This window comes from Arachis stenosperma, chromosome 1 (assembly GCF_014773155.1).
Source record: "Arachis stenosperma cultivar V10309 chromosome 1, arast.V10309.gnm1.PFL2, whole genome shotgun sequence".
Classification (NCBI taxonomy): Eukaryota; Viridiplantae; Streptophyta; class Magnoliopsida; order Fabales; family Fabaceae; genus Arachis; species Arachis stenosperma.
In genome coordinates, this window is record NC_080377.1 from 86,721,706 (window position 1) to 86,746,023 (window position 24,318).

At 41.5% G+C, this 24,318-nt stretch overlaps 1 non-coding gene across 1 annotated transcript; it reads left to right on the forward strand.

The window, feature by feature from the left end:
* The first annotated feature begins 16,915 nt into the window (after nucleotides 1–16,915).
* LOC130951372 (small nucleolar RNA R71) lies at nucleotides 16,916–17,023 on the forward strand. Its single transcript, XR_009073948.1, has one exon. It is a non-coding gene; the product is annotated as a small nucleolar RNA R71 (small nucleolar RNA).
* The last annotated feature ends 7,295 nt before the right edge of the window (nucleotides 17,024–24,318 follow it).

Sequence of the window (24,318 nt, forward strand, 5' to 3'; positions counted from 1 at the left end):
CGCCTTCTTGAAGATCCAATGGTGCTTTTTGAGCTCCTTTATGTCTCTTCCTTACTTCTGTTGCATGATTCCTAGTGATTTTGGTGTTCCTATCCTTAGTTGCTTCCAATAATTATGTGGAGGAACATGTATCCCCTGAGGTATCTCAGGGATTTCTTGAAGAGGGAATTTCTCATGCTTTCTTGATGTGCAGTCAAATGCTCTTCTACTGAGCTATGGACCCTTTACATGAAACTTTTCATCTCCCATGACTTTGAGGTGGAAGCTTTTTGTCTTTCCTTTTTCTCTTTTTTTTTCTTCTTCTTTTTTTTTTTGAGGTTTCTCTGAATTGTTGATTTTTATTTGTCTTGACTTCCTCTTCAGAGTCCTTTCAGGTTCATGATCTGCTTCAATAAGAATGTTCTTGTCCTTGCTCCTGCTCATATAGGGAAGAAGAGAACAAGAAAAGAAAGAGGAATCCTCTATGTCACAGTAAAGAGGTTCCTTTTTGTTAGTAGAAGAAGAAAGGAATAAAAGTGGAAAATCCAATCACAATGGTGAGGATAGAGACAGTGATTGGAGATGAAGAGAGGTGAAGAGAAGTGTTAGTAAATAAATAAAATAAATAGAAAGAGATGAGGGGGAGAGAAATTCGAAAATAATTTTGAAAAATGGGTTAGTAATTTTCGAAAATTAAAGATAAGATATAATTAAAATTAAAATTTAAAACAATTAATTAATTAAAAATAATTTTTGAAAAAGAGGGAGGTATTTTCGAAAATTAGAGAGGGAAAAGTAGTTAGGTGGTTTTGAAAAAGATAAAAAACAAACAACAAGTTAGTTAGTTGATTGAAAAAGATTTGAAATCAAATTTGAAAAGATAAGAAGATAAGAAGTTTAGATAAGATATTTTGAAATAAAAAAATAAGATAAAAAGATAAAAAAAAAATTTTATTTTTTTGAAAAAGATAAGATAAGAGATAAAAAAAAGATTTAATTTAAAAATTTGAAATTATTTACTTCACTAACAAGAAACTACAAGATAAGATTCTAGAACTTAAAGATTGAACCTTTCTTAGCAAGAAAGTAACAAACTTCAAATTTTTGAATCAAAACATTAATTATTGATTATATTTTCGAAAATATGGTGTAAAAGATAAGAAAAAGATTTTGAAAAATATTTTAAAAAAAATTTTCGAAAATTATAAAAAAAAATGAAAAAGATGTGATTTTTGAAAAAGATTTTGAAAAGATAAGATTTTTAAAATTGAAAATTTGACTTAACTCATAAGAAACAACTAATTTTAAAATTTTTTGACTTGGTCAACTCAAATTTTCGAAAATTTGGAGAAAAATAAGGAAAAGATATATTTATTTTTTATTTTTGAATTTTTAATTATGAGAGAGAAAAACAACAAGATTACTCAATGCATGAAATTTTTAGATCAAAACAATGAATGCATGCAAGAATGCTATGAATGTCAAGATGAACACCAAGAACACTTTGAAGATTATGATGAACATCAAGAACATAATTTTGAAAAATTTTTGATATAAAGAAAACATGCAAGACACCAAACTTAGAAATCTTCAATGCATGGACTCTAACAAACAAAAAATGCATATGAAAAACAACAAACAACACAAAACAAGAAAACATCAAGATCAAACAAGAAGACTTATCAAGAACAACTTGAAGATCATGAAGAACACCATGAATGCATGAATTTTCGAAAAATGCAAGAAAAATTTTTAAAGCATGAAATTGACACCAAACTTAAAAGTTGACTCAAGACTCAAACAAGAAACACAAAATATTTTTTTATTTTTATGATTTTCTAATTTTTTTGGATTTTTATTAATTTTTTTTCGAAAACATAGTTTGGAAAAATGAAAATTAAAAGAAAAATTTTGAAAAAGTTTTTGAAAAGAAAATTACCTAATCTGAGCAACAAGATGAACCGTCAGTTGTCCATACTCGAACAATCCCCGGCAACGGCGCCAAAAACTTGGTGCACGAAATTATGATTCATTCTTTTCATTTTAACAATCCAAGGTAATGGCTCCAAAAACTTGGTGTCAATGCCATGGTTCACAACTTCGCACAACTAACCAGCAAGTGCACTGGGTCGTCCAAGTAATACCTTACGTGAGTAAGGGTCGATCCCACGGAGATTGTTGGTATGAAGCAAGCTATGGTCACCTTGTAAATCCCAGTCAGGTTAAATAACTAAATTAAGAGATTATAGGATTAAATTAAATAAATTGAAAATGAAGATAAAGTTACTCATGTAATCCAATGGTGGGAATTTCAGATAGGCGTATGGAGATGCTGTGTTCCTTCTAAATCTCTGCTTTCCTGCTGCTTTCATCCAATTCTTCTTTCTTCTTTCCATGGCAAGCTGTATGTAGGGCATCACCGTTGTCAATGGCTACATCCCATCCTCTCAGTGAAAATGGTCCTATGCTCTGTCACAGCACGGCTAATCATCTGTCGGTTCTCAATCAGGTTGGAATAGAATCCCTTGATTCTTTTGCGTTTGTCATCACGCCCAGCCTTCAGGAGTTTGAAGCTCGTCACAATCATTCAATCCCAGAATCCTACTCGGAATACCATAGACAAGGTTTAGACTTTCCGGATTCTCAAGAATGCCGCCATCAATTCTAGCTTATACCACGAAGATTCTGTTGGGGAATCTAAGAGATATGCGCCCGGCCTAAGGTAGAATGGAAGTGGTTGTCAATTACGCGCGTTCATAGGTGAGAATGATGATGAGTGTCACGGATCATCACATTCATCAAGGTGAAGTGCAACGTATATCTTGGATTAAGAATAAAATTGATTTGGATAGAAAATAATAGTAATTGCATTGAAACTTGAGGTACAACAGAGCTCCACACCCTTAATCTATGGTGTGTAGAAACTCCACCGTTGAAAATACATAAGTGAGAGAGGTTCAGGCATGGCCGAATGGCCAGCCCCCAAAACGTGGTCACTGGATCAAAATACAATCCAGGGATCAAATCCAAGATGATAATATGATAGTAAAGAGTTCTATTTATAATAAACTAGCTACTAGGGTTTACAGAAGTAAGTAATTGATGCATAAATCCACTTCCGGGGCCCACTTGGTGTATGTTTGGGCTGAGCTTGGTCTATCCACGAGCTGAGGCTTTTCTTGGAGTTGAACTCCAAGTTATAACGTGTTTTGGGCGTTCAACTCCGGATCATGACGTGTTTCTGGCGTTTAACTCCAGACAGCAGCATGTACTTGGCGTTCAACGCCAAGTTACGTCGTCAATTTCCGAATAAAGTATGGACTATTATATATTGCTGGAAAGCTCTGGATGTCTAATTTCCAACGCCGTTGAGAGAGCACCATTTGGAGTTCTGTAGCTCCAGAAAATCCATTTTGAGTGCAGGGAGGTCAGATTCCAACAGCATCAGCAGTCCTTTTGTCAGCCTTTTTCAGAGTTTTGCTCAGGTCCCTCAATTTCAGCCAGAATTTACCTGAAATCATAGAAAAACACACAAACTCCTAGTAAAGTCTAGAAATGTGAATTTAACATAAAAACTACTAAAAACATCCCTAAAAGTAACTAGATCATACTAAAAACTACTTAAAAACAATGCCAAAAAGCGTATAAATTATCCGCTAATCAGCCCCCCAGAGGCACGTGCCGTTCGCGACGCCCCCAGGGAGGACGAGAGCCCTGTGGGGATGCCTTGAAGCGCTTTTCCGAACGAGCGGCGGGTAGAATCCTTTGCAGACGACTTAAATATGCGACGGGGTATTGTAAGTGGCAGAGTGGCCTTGCTACCACGATCCACTGAGATTCAGCCCTTGTTGCTTCGATTCGTCCCTCCCCTTGAAAAATTTCACAAGTTAAAAAGTTCTCGGCACGAGGCCATAACTATTCCCCAGGAGAAGCCGGGGTTTTTCGAGGCAGGCCAAGGCCCGTGAAACGGAGACCGGGCAATGACCGCGGGGGTGCCCAGGCTAGGAATAGACCCGGCCTGCACGGGCACCTGCCCAGGTGTGGATAGCCAGCATGTGTGCCTTGGCCGAATTTCGTCGACGCAATGATCTCGTTTATTCGAAAGGTGCTTGGGAAAAACTGCGTTGAAATTCGACCCCTACAGGAGTTCCACTGAGCATGTCAGACAGAACAGGCACGTGGCCTGTTCAGGCCGGTCGGCCTCAGCGATTGCAACGGAGGACCCAAATTTCCACACATCACCGATGGCTCGTGAGTTTTGCCTGAAGTTTTGTCGGGGCGTTAAGAATACTTTTTAAAGGCTGCGCGAAAAAATATCCCGGTCGAAAATGACCTTTCCTCTTTGGGGCGAGTCGCCCTCCCCCGCCCCCCCTCCGCCCCCGGGGGAAGAATGGGCCATATAGAACGCAAACGGATCCCCGAACGGCAAAACCGACCTCAACTGGCTTAACTTCTGTAACGGCTCAGCAGCCTATTATAGGGAGGCGTCCCCAGTTTCTTAGACTCGACCTGGCCGAAGGATTGCTGGGCGCAATGCCAGCACTACGCTCGATGCCTGGTCCCCCCGTAGGCAGCAAGACCCGGTACGCGGTCAACCGGGGAAGGACGTGGCCCGAGGGAGAGCCGGCACCCGCCGAGGTCGGGCCATGCCTAGACTCGGCACGTGGTCCACGTAGAAAGACGCGCCTGAGAAAGGGTGAGCAGGCACCCTGCGAGGCAGGTGGCGTTGCAACGTTGGCTGGGGGCGTTGCAACGGAGGCAGGTCGCGTTGCGACGGATGCCGGGCGAGTTGCAACATTGGCTGGGCGGCGTTGCAACGGAGGCAGATCGCGTTACAGCGTTGGCTGGGGGGCAGTGCAACAGATGCCGGGCGCGTTGCAGCATTGGCTGGGCGGCAATACAACGGAGGCAGGTCGCGTTGCAGCGTTGGCTGGGGGGCGGTGCAACAGATGCCGGGCGCGTTGCAGCGTTGGCTGGGTCCGTTGCAACGGATGCTGGGGTCCATTGCAACGGATGCCGGGCGCGTTGCAACGTTGGCTGGGGGCGTTGCAACCTTGGCCGGGCGCGTTACAACCTTGGCCGAGGGGGTTGCAACGGAGGCAGGTCGCATTGCAACGTTGGCTTGGGGCCGTTGCAACGGATGCTGGGCGCGGTGCAATGGATGCTGGGGTCCGTTGCAACGGAGGCAGGGCGCGTTGCAACGGATGCCGGACGCGTTGCAACGTTGGCTGGGGTCGTTGCAACGGAGGCAGGGCGCCATGCAACGTTGGCCGTGGCCGTTGCACCGGAGGCAGGGCGCGTTGCAGCGTTGGCTAGGGGTCGTTGCAACGGATGCTGGGCGCGGTGCAACGGATGCTGGGGTCCGTTGCAACGGAGGCAGGGCGCGTTGCAACGGATGCCGGACGCATTGCAACGTTGGCTGGGGTCATTGCAACGGAGGCAGGGCGCCATGCAACGTTGGCCGTGGCCATTGCAGCGGAGGCAGGGCGCGGTGCAACGTTGGCTGGGGTCGTTGCAACGGAGGCAGGGCGGCTTGCAACGTTGGCCGTGGCCATTGCAACGGAGGCAGGGCGGCTTGCAACGGACACTGGGCGTGTTGCAACGCATGCTGGGCGCGATGCATCGTTGGTTGGGAGCGTTGCAACGGAGGCTGGGTTTGGTGCGTCGTTGGCTGGGAGCGTTGCAACGGAGGCAACCGCCGTTGCAACGGAGGCACCGACCGTTGCAACGGAGGGGCCAAATTTTCATATCTCACAATTGGCTCGTGCACTTTTTCTGAAATTTTGAGGGAACCTTGGTAATATTATTTAAAGGCCGCACAAAAAAATTCAGGTCAAAAATCGCACGTTTGCTTCGTTTTTCATTTTTATTGAATTTCCGGCTTTTCGGGTGGGAGAAAAATTGGCAAAAAAAAACCACACGGTGTAAATTCACCAAATTTGGTGGATGGAAAGATCTTATTTTTCTAGAGGTTGTCGCAAAAAACGGCAACAAAATTCGACCTCTAGAGCAGTTTGCTTGAGTTGGCTGGTTTCGTTGCAACGGAGGCACCCGCCATTGCAACGATGGCTCGGAGCGTTGCAACGGAGGAGCCAAATTTTCATATCTCACAATTGGCTCGTGCAATTTTCTTGAAATTTTGAGGGAACCTTGGTAATATTATTTAAAGGCTGCAAAAAAAAATCCAGGTCAAAAATCGCACTTTTGCTCCTTTTTTATTTTTTTTGAATTTCCTACTTTTCGGGTGGGAAAAAAATCGGCAAAAAAAATCCACACGGTGTAAATTCACCAAATTTGGTGGATGGAAAGATATTATTTTTCTAGAGATTGTCGCAAAAAACGGCGTCAAAATTCGACCTCTAGAGCAGTTTCCTCGGGTATGTCTGCTCACGGAAAAGGATGTCTACCCGTGGCACTTTGGTAATGGCTCGGCAGCCTATTATAGGGGGGACGGGTGTCGTGCTGCCAAAACTCGAGTTGCCCAAAGGCTTGCTGGGCGCAATGCCAGCAAGATGCACGATGCCTTGCCATCCCCTAGGCACACTAGCAAGCCCGTTGTGGTTGTGGTGTGCCGTCGGGGTCCCCCGCCCCGGGTCCAAGGTTGAGCACGGGCGTCTGGCTGCTGCGAACCCCGATCACCGAAGGACCAACAAGAAGGGAAACACGTCCGTGCACGGCCCACCTAGGCACCACCTAGGGAGCATGGCGTGGTGGAGTTGTGCCTTGTGCACCCGCGGCGTGCTCGCCCTACGTCTAGGGTCGACGTACGACGGTGCCCGATGCGGTGTGGGTTGGGCGTGTTGCTTAAGACGGTGCGGCTGTTCGGCTATCGCCCGAAGCACCTCACGCATCTGGCTGTCCCTTGAATGTTCTTCGTCGCTTCCCCCGAACCCTGCCCAGCGGAGTTAGCTCGGCACTCCCGTATGCTTCCGCTTGCCTGCACGCTCCAAGGCGTGCGGGGGGCGGTTCATTCGGGTGTGCGGGGTTTGCGGACCGTGGTGGCGGATGAGTGGTGTGTGGGTTGTTAGTGTGTCTGGCTCCTTGCCTCGCGCACCGAACGGCCGCGCTGAAACTCGAGTTGCCCAAAAGGCTTGCTTGGCGCAATGTGAGCAAGGTGAGATGCCCAAAGGCTTGCTGGGCGCAATTCCAGCAAGATGCACGTTGCCTAGGCACACTAGCAAGCACGTTGTGGTTGTGGTGTGATGGTGTTTTTGTGGAAAAAGAAATTTCCAACACACAAATCCAACCGACAAGTATACCGCGTCGCATCAAGTAGTAATAACTCACTTAGAGTGAGGTCGATCCCACAGGGATTGATGGATCAAGCAACTTTAGTGGGTGATTTAGTCAAGCTAACATTGAATGAATTGTGTGAAGTTGAGCAACAGAATGTAAATTTGTAGGGAATTTAAATTGCAGAAAGTAAAGTGGCAGGAAACTTAAAGAGCAAGAAAAGTAGATTGACAAATGACAAGAAAAGTAAATTGCATCAAATGTAAAGGGGGCTGGGGTGCTGGAAATTAAATGAAAGTAGTAGATCCAAGCTTAGAACAATTGCAGGGAGATTAAAGTGCTTGAAAGTAAATTAGAAGCAATAGAAACAGAAAGGTAAAATGTAGATGAAATAAAAAGCAGCAGATGTAAACAGCAAGGCAAAATTTCTTGAAGGAGCAAACAGAAATTAAGTTCAGCTTAAGTGCAGAATAAAATTGAAAATCTCAGGAAATCAAAGAGACTAGAAAACAAGTCTAGATCTCAATTCCTTCCTTGATCCAACCAAAAACAATTGCAGAAGAGAAGAAAGATGAAAGCAGTAAAAGAAACTTCAGATCCAATTTCTCAATTTCCTCAATTATGCAGAAGAACACAAATGAATTTCAGATGGAGAATTGAAACAGAATTCCTTCAACTCTTGATCCAAAATTTAAACAGAAAGGAAAATTAAAAGAGAGAGCTATATACTACTCCCTAATGGAGCCAACTTTTTTTTTTTAGTGAGATGGAATTGATGCCTTTATATAGGCTTTACAAAATGAAAAATGAAAATGAAATTAAAACAAATTACAAAAATGAAAATCCTAATTTAATTGATCCATGTGCCTTTGAGTGATGATGTGGGCATTGCTTGCTTTGGATTTGAGGAGAAATGGGTTTGGTTGGCCTTGATTCAATTTGGAGAGGAATTGAATTTAAATGAAATTTTGGTTGAATTTTGGCCCATGTTGCTCCCAGGAGGCTGCCCTGCCCTTGTGGAGGGCAGAGCAGGAAAGCCTTGTGTAAGGATCCAACTAGCGTGCCAAATTTTGGGAGGGGCATCAGGATGCTGCCCTGCCCTTGTGGAGGGCAGGGCAATGTTGTCATGGTGCGTCCAAGCTTTGCCTCCCTGCCCGTGCTGCGATGCGCCAAGGATGTGCGCCCAAGCTCCTGGCCATGCCAAATTGTGCGTGCCATGCACCAAGGAATGTTGCTCTGCCCTCCTTGTAGGCAGCGCTTTCCTTGTTCTTGGGTGAAGTCCCAAGTTCGAATCTTGGTGGAGGAAGTTGTTGCAATTTTTCCTTGGTTTCCTTGGCACCTAATTCACGTATAAGGCTTGGCTTCCTTGGAGGTCTTGTGTTCGAACCTTGTTGAAATCATTTGGGGGAGCAATTTTTCTTGATTTTTCATGAAGAGCACGACATTGCCCTGCTCTCCAAGAGGGCAGAGCAGAAAAATGAGCGCTACTTGCTTTGGGGTGAGGCTCCAGCTTCAAACCTTGGTGGAAGCACATTGGTTTATTTTCGCTTATTTTTGGCCCTTAAAGATGCCTTCCGTTCCTGCCTCAATTGTACGCCAAATATGGATTTCTATATATCGTTGGAAAGCTCTAAATGTCATCTTTCCAACGCAACTAGAAGCACATCAAATGGACGTATGTAGCTCAAGTTATAGCCCTTTGAAGGAGGCATGGTCATGCTGTGAGCGCCCAGATTTTACCTTAGCGAAAATTCTTGCTTCCAACCTCACTTTGCATCACGATTCTGCCCTGCCCTTGGCAAGAGCAGGGCAGTGTGTGCTGATTGCCTATTCTCCTTTAATTTGGTCATGGACCACGCTTTTAAAAGCGTGGCCTAAGGCTCCAAAGTGTGCTCCAACTTCAAAGTGTGTCCCAAAGCTCTTTTTTTCTCCTTTTTTTGTGCTTCTTTTCTTCTTTTTCTTCTTATTTCCTACAAGATTTATAAAATTAAAAGATCAAGGAAATATACCAATTAAGTATAAAAGCATTCAATATTTAAGCACAAATCATCAATTTCTTGTATGAAAAAGCATAGAAAAATAGGTATATGATGACATGTCATCACAACACCAAACTTAAACCTTGCTTGTCCCCAAGCAAGAAAAGAATCATGCAATAAAGATTGACAATCCAAGGTAAGAAGAATAGCAACTCAATGTTCATGGTTAGCTAGTTTTCTATGCATGCTTCAATCACAAAAGAAATGTAAATGATTGATGCTTCTATCTAGCTCATTTTATGAAATCTTTTTCTTATAATTCTTCCTTGAAACAAGCTTTTGATTTTATTTTTTTTTAGCTTCTCCTTTTGGGTGCTTTGCTCCATGAGTTAATAACAAAGCTATGACTTCTAAATGCTTTGTTTTCAAGTATTACCACTTGATACATAAGCACCACAAGCATTCAATTAGAGGACTTCATTAAGCTCATTTTTCTTTTCTTTTCTTAACTCTCTAATCATTGATGCTCAGAGCCTTGAGCTTTGAGGGAGTGCTTTTGCACTTGAGCCTAGCCTTGACTTCTAAGTGTTTTGTTTTCAAGCATTTGGCTTGATACATAAACACCACAAACACTTAGCAAATAAATTGCCATTGGTACTCAGAGCCTTCAGCTTTCTCATTCTTTCCCTTTTTCTTTTCTTGCTTTAATTGTATTTGCTTCTTTCAAGGTTTTCATGATTTCAAAAGATTTCACAAAATGTATTAGATGAAAAACTTCAATTAAATAAAATCCAATGCAATTGAGTAACAATCAATCATACTAGCTTTCCAATACTTGTATGCACATGCTAAATTCTTCTTTAATGCCTTGTTTGTTTATGATCATGATGATTTACTGCTTTTGAACTCACAGAATTCAAGTTGGTAGTTATAATGCCACAGCAACATGTTACAAATTAAGATTCAAGCTATGCTTTATTCATACACACATGTAAACCAAGAAGATAAAGACAATCATGAAATTTAAGTGCTGGAAACAAATGAGAAGAAAAAGGAACTCTACAACCTTGTAGTTCATCTTCACTATTGTTGTCCTTTTTCCTCTATTCTTCCTCTTTCCTTTGCCAAACTCAGAATGCGTGCTCATCCTCAAGCAACAATTAGAACAATGGTTATGGGCTAAGATAGATCATGAATGTCTTATACAATGAAATGTTAGTAGTACATGTGTTTTAAGCAAGCAAAATGAAAGATAACAATCAAAGCACAAGAAACAGAGACATTTTGATTGCATAGATGAGAAGGTGTGCATAATACATTGCATAAAAGATAAGTGGCACACCAAACTTAGTGTGACACTTTCACTTGGAATTAATGCAAGTATCTTGTAAGAATTAGAACCAAATTTTGTTGCATAGCAACACCAAACTTAGAATGTGGTGCGCGAAATTGTGAACTATACTTTTTCACAACTCTCATAATCCCTGGTAATGGCTCCAAAAACTTGGTGCGCTCAATACCATGGCATTACACAACTTCGCACAACTAACCAGCAAGTGCACTGGGTCGTCCAAGTAATAAACCTTACGTGAGTAAGGGTCGATCCCACGGAGATTGTTAGTATTGAAGCAAGCTATGGTCATCTTGTAAATCTTAGTCAGGCAAACTCAGATATATATGGTGATGAACGAAAATAACATAAAAGATAAAGATAGTGATACTTATGTAATTCATTGGTAGGAACTTCAGATAAGCGCATGAAGATGCCTTCCCTTCCGTCTCTCTGCTTTCCTACTGTCTTCATCCAACCCTTCTTACTCCTTTCCATGGCAAGCTCGTGTAGGGTTTCACTGTTGTCAGCAGCTACCTCCCATCCGCGCAGTGAAAACTAATGCACACACTCTGTCACAGTGCTGCCAATCACCGGTTTGGTTCCCTCCCCTACCGGAATAGAATAACTCTTTTGCGTCTGTCACTAACGCCCAGTAGGTTACAGGTTTGAAGCACGTCACAGTCATTCAATCATTGAATCCTACTCAGAATACCACAGACAAGGTTAGACCTTCCGGATTCTCTTGAATGCTGCCATCAGTTCTTGCCTATACCACGAAGACTCTGATCTCACGGAATGGTTGGCTTGTTTGTCAGGCGAGCACTCGGTTGTCAGGCGATCAACCATGCATCGTGCAATCAGGAATCCAAGAGATATTCACTAAGCCTCAAATGCGTGTAGAACAAGAATGGTTGTCAGTCACCTTGTTCATGAGTGAGAATGGTGATGGGCGTCAATCATCACCTTCATCATGTTGAAGAACAAGTGATATCTTGGTAAAAGAACAAGCGGAATTTGAATGAAAGAACAATAGTAATTGCATTAATACTCGAGGTACAGCAGAGCTCCACACCTTAATCTATGGTGTGTAGAAACTCCACCGTTGAAAATACATAAGCATAAGGTCTAGGCATGGCCGAATGGCCAGCCTCCCAATGATCTAAGAACTAAAATGTCCAAAGATGATCTAGAGATCTAAAAGTGATCAAAAGATTTTTATACAATAGTAAAAGGTCCTACTTATAAGAAACTAGTAGCCTAGGGTGTACAGAAATGAGTAAATGACATAAAAATCCTCTTCCGGGCCCACTTGGTGTGTGCTTGGGCTGAGCAATGAAGCAATTTCGTGTAGAGACTCCCCTTGGAGTTAAACGCCAGCTTTAGTGCCAGTTTGGGCGTTTAACTCCCAATTAGGTGCCAGTTCCGGCGTTTAACGCTGGAATTTCTTGAGGTGACTTTGAACGCCGGTTTGGGCCATCAAATCTTGGGCAAAGTATGGACTATTATATATTGCTGGAAAGCCCAGGATGTCTACTTTCCAACGCCGTTGAGAGCGCGCCAATTGGGCTTCTGTAGCTCCAGAAAATCCACTTCGAGTGCAGGGAGGTCAGAATCCAACAGCATCTGCAGTCCTTTTGAGTCTCTGGATCAGATTTTTGCTCAGATCCCTCAATTTCAGCCAGAAAATACCTGAAATCACAGAAAAACACACAAACTCATAGTAAAGTCCAGAAAAGTGATTTTTAATTAAAAACTAATAAAAATATACTAAAAACTAACTATATCATATCAAAAACATACTAAAAACAATGCCAAAAAGTATACAAATTATCCGCTCATCACAACACCAAACTTAAATTGTTGCTTGTCCCCAAGCAACTGAAAATCAAATAAGATAAAAAGAAGAGAATATGCAATGAATTCCAAAAACATCTGTGAAGATCAGTATTAATCAGATGAGCGGGCTTTTAACTTTTTGCCTCCGAACAGTTTTGGCATCTCACTCTATCCTTTGAAATCCAGAATGGTTGGCTTCTTTAGGAACTTAGAATCCAGATAGTGTTAATGATTCTCTTAGTAAAGTATGATGATTCTTGAACATAGCTATTTATTGAGTCTTGGCTGTGGCCCAAAGCACTCTGTCTTCCAGTATTACCACCGGATACATACATGCCACAGACACATAATTGGGTGAACCTTTTCAGATTGTGACTCAGCTTTGCTAAAGTCCCCAATTAGAGGTGTCCAGGGTTCTTAAGCACACTCTTATTGCCTTGGATCACAACTCTTATTCCTTTCTCTCTTTTTTTTTTCGTTTTTTTTTTTTTTGAAATGCTTTTTCTTGCTTCAAGAATCATTTTATTGATTTTCAGATCCTCAGTAACATGTCTCCTTTTTCATCATTCTTTCAAGAGCCAACATTCATGAACCACAAATTCAAAAGACATATGCCTGTTTAAGCATACATTCAGAGAACAAAAATATTGCCACCACATCAAAATAATTAAACTATTATAAATTCAAAATTCATGCAATTCTTTCTTTTATCAATTAGGCACGTTTTATTGAAGAAAGGTGATGGATTCATAGGACATTCATAACTTTAAGGCATAGACACTAAGACACTAATGATCATAAGACACAAACATGGATAAACATAAGCATTAAAATTCGAAAAACAGAAGAACATAACAAGGAAATCAAAGAACGGGTCCACCTTAGTGATGGCGGCTCTTTCTTGCTCTTGAAGATCCTATGGAGTGCTTGAGCTCCTCAATGTCTCTTCCTTGTCTTTGTTGCTCCTCCCTCATGATTCTTTGGTCTTCTTTAATTTCATGGAGGAGAATGGAGTGTTCTTGATGCTCCACCCTTAGTTGTCCCATGTTGGAACTCAACTCTCCTAGGGAGGTGTTTAATTGCTCCCAATAATTTTGTGGAGGAAAGTGCATCCCTTGAGGCATCTCAGGGATCTCTTGATGAGAGGGGTCTCTTGTGTACTCCATCCTTTTCTTGGTGATGGGCTTGTCCTCATCAATGGGGGTATCTCCCTCTATGTCAACTCCAACTGAATAACAGAGGTGACAGATGAGATGAGGAAAGGCTAACCTTGCCAAAGTGGAGGTCTTGTCCGCCACCTTGTAGAGTTCTTGGGCTATAACCTCATGAACCTCTATTTCTTCTCCAATCATGATGCTATGGATCATGATGGCCCGGTCTATGGTAACTTCGGACCGGTTGCTAGTGGGAATGATTGAGCGTTGTATGAACTCTAACCATCCTCTAGCCACGGGCTTGAGGTCATGCCTTCTCAATTGAACCGGCTTTCCTCTTGAATCTTGCTTCCATTGTGCGCCCTCTTCACATATGGTTGTGAGGACTTGGTCCAACCTTTGATCAAAGTTGACCCTTCTAGTGTAAGGATGCTCATCTCCTTGCATCATAGGCAAGTTGAACGCCACCCTCACACTCTCCGGACTAAAATCCAAGTATTTCCCCCGAACCATAGTGAGATAATTCTTTGGATTCGGGTTCACACTTTGGTCATGGCTCTTGGTGATCCATGCATTGGCATAGAACTCTTGAACCATCAAGATTCCGACTTGTTGAATGGGGTTGGTGAGTACTTCCCAACCTCTTCTTCGGATCTCATGGCGGATCTCCGGATATTCACCCTTTTTGAGTGAAAAGGGGACCTCGGGGATCACCTTCTTCAAGGCCACAACTTCATAGAAGTGGTCTTGATGCACCCTTGAGAGGAATCTATCCATCTCCCATGACTCGGAGGTGGAAGCTTTTGCCTTCCCTTTCCTCTTTTTAGAGGTTTCTCCGGCCTTGGATGCCATAAATGGTTATGAAAAAGCAACGCTTTTACCATACCAAACTTAAAATGTTTGCTCATCCTCGAGCAGAAGAAAGAAGAGAGTAGACGAAGAAGAAATGAGGAAGAGGGAGATGGTAGTGTGTTCGGCCAAGAAGGGTAAGAAAGGGTGTTTAGGTTGTGTGAAAATGAAGAGTTGAAGAAGGGTATTTATAGGAGAGAAGGGGGTAAAGGTTCGGCCATTATGGGTGGGTTTGGGAGGGAAAGTGGTTTGAATTTGAAGGGTGAGGTTGGTGGGGATTTATGAAGGGTGGATGTGAGTGGTGAAGAGAAAGATGGGATTTGATAGGTGAAGGGTTTTTGGGGAAGAGGTATTGAGGTGATTGGTGAATGGGGGAAGAAGAGAGAGAGTGATGGTGGGGTCCTGTGGGGTCCACAGATCCTGTGGTGTCAAGAAAAAGTCATCCCTGCACCAAATGTTGCTCAAAATCACGTTTTGAGCCATTTCTGGCGTTAAACGCCGGGCTGGTGCCCATTCCTGGCGTTTAACGCCAGGTTGTTGCCCTTTACTGGCGTTTAACGCCATTCTGGTGCCCCTTTCTGGCGTTAAACGCCCAGGATGGTGCCAGACTGGGCGTTAAACGCCCAACAGCTAGCATTACTGGCGTTTGAACGCCAGTTTCTTCTCCTCCAGGGTGTGCTGTTTTTCTTCCTGTTTTTCATTCTGTTTTTGCTTTTTTCATTGTTTTTGTGACTTCTTATGATCATCAACCTACAAAAAAGATAAAATAACAAAAGAAAATAATTAACTATAAAACATTGGGTTGCCTCCCAACAAGCGCTTCTTTAATGTCATTAGCTTGACAGAGGACTCTCATGGAGCCTCAGAGATACTCAGAACCGTGTGGGAACCTCCCAACACCAAACTTAGAGTTTGAATGTGGGGGTTCAACACCAAACTTAGAGTTTGGTTGTGGCCTCCCAACACCAAACTTAGAGTTTGACTGTAGGGGCTCTGCTTGGCTCTGTTTTGAGAGAAGCTCTTCATGCTTCCTCTCCATGATGATAGAGGGATGTCCTTGGGCCTTAAACACCAAGGATTTTCCATTCACTTGAATGATCAACTCTCCTCTATCAACATCAATCACAGCCTTTGCTGTGGCTAGGAAGGGTCTGCCAAGGATGATGGATTCATCCATGCACTTCCCAGTCTCTAGGACTATGAAGTCAGTAGGGATGTAATGGTCTTCAACTTTTACCAGAACATCCTCTACAAGTCCATAGGCTTGTTTTCTTGAGTTGTCTGCCATCTCTAATGAGATTCTTGCAGCTTGCACCTTAAAGATCCCTAATTTCTCCATTACAGAGAGGGGCATGAGGTTTACACTTGACCCTAAGTCACACAAGGCCTTCTTGAAGGTCATGGTGCCTATGGTACAAGGTATAGAAAACTTCCCAGGATCTTGCCTCTTTTGAGGCAGTTTCTGCCTAGACAAGTCATCCAGTTCTTTGGTGAGCAAGGGAGGTTCATCCTCCCAAGTCTCATTTCCAAATAACTTGTCATTCAGTTTCATGATTGCTCCAAGGTATTTAGCAACTTGCTCTTCAGTGACATACTCATCCTCTTCAGAGGAAGAATACTCATCAGAGCTCATGAATGGCAGAAGTAAGTCCAATGGAATCTCTATGGTCTCATTTTGAGCCTCAGATTCCCATTGTTCCTCATTGAGGAACTCAGAGGGGATTGGTACACGCCCACTGAGGTCTTCCTCAGTGGCGTCCTCCTCCTCTCTTTCCTCTCCATATTCGGCCATGTCTATGGCTTTGCACTCTCCTTTTGGATTTTCTTCTGTATTACTTGGGAGAGTACTAGGAGGGAGTTCAGTAACTTTCTTGCTCAGCTGACCCACTTGTCCTTCCAAATTTCTGATGGAGGACCTTGTTTCATTCATGAAACTTTGAGTGGTCTTTATTAGATCAGAGACCATTGTTGCTGAGTCAGAAGTATTCTGCTTAGAACTCTCTGTCTGTTGCTGAGAAGATGATGGAAAAGGCTTGCCATTGCTAAACCTATTTCTTCCACCATTATTGTTGTTGAAACCTTGTTGAGGTCTCTCTTGATTCTTCCATGAGAAATTGGGGTGATTTCTCCATGAAGAATTGTAGGTGTTTCCATAGGGTTCTCCTAGGTAATTCACCTCTTCCATGGAAGGGTTCTCAGGATCATGAGCTTCTTCCTCAGATGAAGCCTCCTTAGTACTGTTTGGTGCATTTTGCATTCCAGACAGACTTTGAGAAATTAAATTGACTTGTTGAGTCAATATTTTATTCTGAGCCAATATGGCATTCAGAGTGTCAATCTCAAGAACTCCTTTCTTCTGATTAGTCCCATTGTTCACAGGATTCCTTTCAGAAGTGTACATGAATTGGTTATTTGCAACCATTTCAATCAATTCTTGAGCTTCTGCAGGCGTCTTCTTCAGATGAAGAGATCCTCCAGCAGAGCTATCCAAGGACATCTTAGATAGTTCAGAGAGACCATCATAGAAAAATACCTATGATGCTCCATTCAGAAAGCATGTCTGAAGGACATCTTCTGATTAATTGTTTGTATCTTTCCCAAGCTTCATAGAGGGATTCTCCATCCTTCTGTCTGAAGGTTTGGACTTCCACTCTAAGCTTACTCCATCTTTGTGGTGGAAAGAACTTTGCCAAGAAGGCATTGACTAGCTTTTCCCAAGAGTCCAGGCTTTCTTTAGGTTGAGAATCCAACCATATTCTAGCTCTGTCTCTTACAGCAAAAGGGAATAGCATCAGTCTATAGACCTCAGGGTTAACCCCATTAGTCTTGACTGTGTCACAGATTTGCAAGAATTCAGCTAAAAACTGATGAGGATCTTCCATTGGAAGTCCATGGAACTTGCAATTCTGTTGCATTAGAGAAACTAATTGAGGCTTAAGCTCAAAGTTGTTTGCTCCAATGGCAGGGATAGAGATGCTTCTCCCATAGAAGTCGGGAGTAGGTGCAGTAAAGTCACCCAGCACCTTCCTTGCATTGTTGGCATTGTTGTTGTTTTCGGCTGCCATGGGTTCTTCTTCTTTGAAGAATTCGGTCAGGTCCTCTAAAGAGAGTTGTGCTTTGGCTTCTCTTAGCTTTCTCTTCAAGGTCCTTTCGGTTCAGGATCAGCTTCAACAAGAATGCCTTTGTCTCTGCTCCTGCTCATATGAAAGAGAAGAGAAAAAGAAAATGTGGAATCCTCTATGTCACAGTATAGAGATTCCTTGAAATGTCAGAGGAAAAGAGAAATAGAAAGAAGAAGGAGAAGAAGAATTCGAACTTTAATTAGATAAGGTTCGAATCGTGCATTTAGAAGGAGTGGTACTCCATAAATAGAAGGATGTGAGAAGGAGGGAAGAGGATTTTCGAAAATTCAATCAAAAGATTTTGAAAACATTTTGAAAATTTGATTGATAATTTTCGAAAATTGAAAGTGGAAGAGAAATCAAGTGATTTTTGAAAAAGATTTTGAAATTAGAAACTAAAAAGAATTTGATTGAAAACTAATTTGAAAAAGATATGATAAAAAAAATATGATTGAAAGGTTATGGTCTTAAAAAGATGTGATTGAGAAGATATGATTTGCAAACCATTTTAAAAGATATGATTTGAAAATAATTTTAAAAGATTTGATTTTGAAAATTAGTGACTTGCCTAACAAGAAAAGATATGATTCAAACATTAAACCTTTCTCAACAGAAAAGGTAACAAATTTGAGATGTTCAATCAAATCATTAATTGTTAGGAAGTATCTTTGAAAAAGGAAGGAAATTGATTTTGAAACCATTTGATTGAAAAGATATGATTTGAAAAAGATTTGATTTTGAAAAACTTTGAAAACTTGAAAAAAAATTGATTTGAAAACAAAATCTTCCTCCTAGCTCCATCCTGGCGTTAAACGCCCAGAATGGTATACATTCTGGCGTTTAACGCCCAAAATGCTACCTTTTTGGGCGTTAAACGCCCAACCAGGTACCCTGGCTGGCGTTTAAACGCCAGTCTGCCTTCTTCACTGGGCATTTTTGAATGCTCAGCTTTTTCTGTATAATTCCTCTGCAGTGTGTTCTGAATCTTCAATCCCTTGTATCATTGACTTGAAAAGACACAATTAAAAATATTTTTGGATTTTTAATAATCAAAATGCAACAAGAATCAAATAACAATGCATGCAAGACACCAAACTTAGCAGTTTATGTACTACTGACACTATATGAGACACAGAAACACTCAAGCCAAAAGAATTCAAAGATTAAAACAAAGAACTATATGCATGAATTCGAAAAATATAACAAAAACATGCATTTGACACCAAACTTAAGATGAGACTCTAGACTCAAACAAGAAACATCAAATATTTTTGGGTTTTTATGATTTTGCAATTTTTTTGTGTTTTTCGAAAATTAAATGGGAAAAGGTATCAAAATCCTTAATGAGAATTCCAGGAATCAGTGCAATGCTAGTCTAAGACTCCGGTCCAGGAATTAGACATGGCTTCACAGCCAGCCAAGCTTCCAAAGAAAGCTTCGGTCCAAAACACTAGACATGACCAAAGGTCAGCCAAGCCTTAGCAAATCACTGCTCCAAAAGCAAGATTGATACGAAATCAACAAGCTCTTGTGGTGATAAGTTGAAACCTCGGTCCAATCAGATTAGACATGGCTTCTCAGCCAGCCAGATTTCAACAAATCATCATGAAACTCTAGAATTCATCTTCAAGAATTTCGAAAAAATACCTAATCTAAGCAACAAGATGAACCGTCAGTTGTCCAGCCTGAACAATCCCGGGCAATAACACCAAAAAATTGATGTTGTTGCCGGATCTTGGCACTGATGTTACTAAAGGCTTGCTCAAAACTAGAACAATCCCCGTCAACGGCGCCAAAAACTTGGTGCGCGAAATTGTGAACTATACTTTTTCACAACTCTCATAATCCCTGGTAATGGCTCCAAAAACTTGGTGCGCTCAATACCATGGCATTACACAACTTCGCACAACTAACCAGCAAGTGCACTGGGTCGTCCAAGTAATAAACCTTACGTGAGTAAGGGTCGATCCCACGGAGATTGTTAGTATTGAAGCAAGCTATGGTCATCTTGTAAATCTTAGTCAGGCAAACTCAGATATATATGGTGATGAACGAAAATAACATAAAAGATAAAGATAGTGATACTTATGTAATTCATTGGTAGAAACTTCAGATAAGCGCATGAAGATGCCTTCCCTTCCGTCTCTCTGCTTTCCTACTGTCTTCATCCAACCCTTCTTACTCCTTTCCATGGCAAGCTCGTGTAGGGTTTCACTGTTGTCAGCAGCTACCTCCCATCCGCGCAGTGAAAGCTAATGCACACACTCTGTCACAGTGCTGCCAATCACCGGTTTGGTTCCCTCCCCTACCGGAATAGAATAACTCTTTTGCGTCTGTCACTAACGCCCAGTAGGTTACAGGTTTGAAGCACGTCACAGTCATTCAATCATTGAATCCTACTCAGAATACCACAGACAAGGTTAGACCTTCCGGATTCTCTTGAATGCTGCCATCAGTTCTTGCCTATACCACGAAGACTCTGATCTCACGGAATGGTTGGCTTGTTTGTCAGGCGAGCACTCGGTTGTCAGGCGATCAACCATGCATCGTGCAATCAGGAATCCAAGAGATATTCACTAAGCCTCAAATGCGTGTAGAACAAGAATGGTTGTCAGTCACCTTGTTCATGAGTGAGAATGGTGATGGGCGTCAATCATCACCTTCATCATGTTGAAGAACAAGTGATATCTTGGTAAAAGAACAAGCGGAATTTGAATGAAAGAACAATAGTAATTGCATTAATACTCGAGGTACAGCAGAGCTCCACAGCTTAATCTATGGTGTGTAGAAACTCCACCGTTGAAAATACATAAGCATAAGGTCTAGGCATGGCCGAATGGCCAGCCTCCCAATGATCTAAGAACTAAAATGTCCAAAGATGATCTAGAGATCTAAAAGTGATCAAAAGATTTTTATACAATAGTAAAAGGTCCTACTTATAAGAAACTAGTAGCCTAGGGTGTACAGAAATGAGTAAATGACATAAAAATCCTCTTCCGGGCCCACTTGGTGTGTGCTTGGGCTGAGCAATGAAGCAATTTCGTGTAGAGACTCCCCTTGGAGTTAAACGCCAGCTTTAGTGCCAGTTTGGGCGTTTAACTCCCAATTAGGTGCCAGTTCCGGCGTTTAACGCTGGAATTTCTTGAGGTGACTTTGAACGCCGGTTTGGGCCATCAAATCTTGGGCAAAGTATGGACTATTATATATTGCTGGAAAGCCCAGGATGTCTACTTTCCAACGCCGTTGAGAGCGCGCCAATTGGGCTTCTGTAGCTCCAGAAAATCCACTTCGAGTGCAGGGAGGTCAGAATCCAACAGCATCTGCAGTCCTTTTGAGTCTCTGGATCAGATTTTTGCTCAGATCCCTCAATTTCAGCCAGAAAATACCTGAAATCACAGAAAAACACACAAACTCATAGTAAAGTCCAGAAAAGTGATTTTTAATTAAAAACTAATAAAAATATACTAAAAACTAACTATATCATATCAAAAACATACTAAAAACAATGCCAAAAAGTATACAAATTATCCGCTCATCAGAATGCAACCATATGTCAATTTATTTGAACTAAAACTAAACCAAAGAAACTGTTATATGTTAAATACAATCACCAAATGAAGAGTCTGTCATGAATAAGGATGTCTTGGTGATGTATTAACAAAAACAGTTAATGAAAGAAAGCATTAAAACAAGTAAATAAATGAAACAAAGAGAAAACAGAAATTATCCAACTAAGAAGAAGAAAAATAGCACTGCAAAAGGCAATATGATTATGCAGACAAGTGATGTTGCTTGAATAATTTGCATAGAAAATAAGTGGCACACCAAACTTAGAATCTTGGTGTGTCACTTTCATTTTTTGATTTGATGCAATCATCCAAAAAGATTGAAAATAATTTGTTGCAAGGCAACACCAAACATAGAATGTAATCATATGCCAATTTATTGAAATTTAAACACAGCAAAGAAAGAAAATAAACCAAGCAGAGAAATGAAATGTTACCTAAGGTTGGGTTGCCTCCCAACAAGCGATCTTTTAGTGTCATTAGCTTGACATATTGTTCTTCACTTTCTTCCTCTTCTTCCAGTTTGTTAAGAGGAATGACCTCAAGGGGGGAGAAGTTTCAGCTATTGTCCTTTCTCTTGGCCTCTTCTCAGCAAGCTTCCTTTTGAATTTGGCTTGATTGAGCTTGCTTGCTGGTTCAGGGACAGGATTGGTGCTTTTGTTAGTTGCCTTCACTTCTTGGATGTCAAGACATGGTTGCTGTGTGATTTTTGGAGTTTGATCTTCATCCAGAGCCTTTTGAATTGGTGGTTCAATGAGCTTGTCCTTCATGTGCCTCTCTGTTTCCCTTGAGTTTGGACGTTCTTGATGGTCCTCCTCACTAGCTTGTTCTTCCACTTCCTCTTTTACACTCAACATTTGCTTTAATAGCTCTTTCATGGAGGAGGTTTGTTGATCTTCCCAAGCTTTCTTCATCTCCTCTTCATACCTTTCAATCATGGATTCAAGTGTTGAGGCGTTTTGGTCCAGGGAAGTTTGTGAGAGTTGTGAGTTATCATGTGCTCTTGTCATCTCAAGTGCAGTTTCAGGTTCAAATATTCCCACCACCTCTTCCTTCTTCACTAAAAATTCACTTGACTTAGTAGCCTCTTCCTCTTGTTTTTCCTCTTTCCTTGTTGCACTCACCAATTGAGCTAACATTATTTCCATGTTTTTGAATAAATTCTCTTGCTCGTTCCAGGATATATGTGCCTCCTTCTCATATTTTTCACACATGGTCTCAAGCTTTGAGAGGCTTTGGTTCATGGAAGTTTGTGTGGGTGGTGAATTTTGATAGAGGCTTTCTGTTGAAGCATGGTCAAGTGATGATATCTTTGGATGAATATAATATGGAGCATTAGAATTTCCTTCCCAGCCACCATTAGAATCATGACTAGCATCATTTTGTGGTGGAAGAAAATATCCCATATAGTTTTCTTGCTCATCTTGTGTCTGTGAAGCAAATCTTCATGGATTGGAGTGCTTAGAATTTGTATTTTCTTGGTGATATTCCCAGCCACCATTAGAGATTGGTGATGGTGGGTGATATCCCATAAAATTTGTTTGATCATAAGATGAGTTGAACTCCATTTAAATTTTGGAACACACAACACCAAGGAAAATTGAAATTACTCATATCAGAGATGAGAATTTCTTAGTGAGGCAAAAACTCAAACACCTTGGTTTCACTTTAAAACAGAGAACAAAAACAAAAAAAAATGCTTGATCTAGACTTCTCACCCACTTAATCATTGTTGATCTAAATCAATCCCCGGCAACGGCGCCAAAAACTTGATGGTGTTTTTGTGGAAAAAGAAATTTCCAACACACAAATCCAACCGGCAAGTATACCGGGTCGCATCAAGTAGTAATAACTCACTTAGAGTGAGGTCGATCCCACAGGGTTTGATGGATCAAGCAACTTTAGTGGGTGATTAGTTTAGTCAAGCTAACATTGAATGAATTGTGTGAAGTTGAGCAACAGAATGTAAATTTGCAGGGAATTTAAATTGCAGAAAGTAAAGTGGCAGGAAACTTAAAGAGCAAGAAAAGTAGATTGACAAATGACAAGAAATGTAAATTGCATCAAATGTAAAGGGGGCTGGGGTGCTGGAAATTAAATGAAAGCAGTAGATCCAAGCTTAGAACAATTGCAGGGAGATTAAAGTGCTTGAAAGTAAATTAGAAGCAATAGAAACAGAAAGGTAAAATGCAGATGAAATAAAAGCAGCAGATGTAAACAGCAAGGCAAAATTTCTTGAAGGAGCAAACAGAAATTAAGTTCAGCTTAAGTGCAGAATAAAATTGAAAATCTCAGGAAATCAAAGAGACTAGAAAACAAGTCTAGATCTCAATTCCTTCCTTGATCCAACCAAAAACAATTGCAGAAGAGAAGAAAGATGAAAGCAGTAAAAGAAACTTCAGATCCAATTTCTCAATTTCCTCAATTATGCAGAAGAACACAAATGAATTTCAAATGGATAATTGAAACAGAATTCCTTCAATTCTTGATCCAAAATTTAAATAGAAAGGAAAATTAAAAGAGAGAGCTATCTGCTACTCCCTAATGGAGCCAACCTTTTTTTTTAGTGAGATGGAATTGATGCCTTTATATAGGCTTTACAAAATGAAAAATGAAAATGAAATTAAAACAAATTACAAAAATGAAAATCCTAATTTAATTGATCCATGTGCCTTTGAGTGATGATGTGGGCTTTGCTTGCTTTGGATTTGAGGAGAAATGGGTTTGGTTGGCCTTGATTCAATTTGGAGAGGAATTAAATTTAAATGAAATTTTGGTTGAATTTTGGCCCATGTTGCTCCCAGGAGGCTGCCCTGCCCTTGTGGAGGGCAGAGCAGGAAAGCTTTGTGTAAGGATCCAAATAGCGTGCAAAATTTTGGGAGGGGCATCAGGATGCTGCCCTGCCCTTGAGGAGGGCAGGGCAATGTTGTCATGGTGCGTCCAAGCTTTGCCTCCCTGCCCGTGCTGCGATGCGCCAAGGATGTGCGCCCAAGCTCCTGGCCGTGCCAAATTGTGTGTGCCATGCACCAAGGAATGTTGCTCTGCCCTCCTTGTGGGCAGCGCTTTCCTTGTTCTTGGGTGAAGTCCCAAGTTCGAATCTTGGTGGAGGAAGTTGTTGCAATTTTTCCTTGGTTTCCTTGGCACCTAATTCACGTATAAGGCTTGGCTTCCTTGGAGGTCTTGTGTTCGAACCTTGGTGAAAGCATTTGGGGGAGTAATTTTTCTTGATTTTTCATGAAGAGCATGACATTGCCCTGCTCTCCAAGA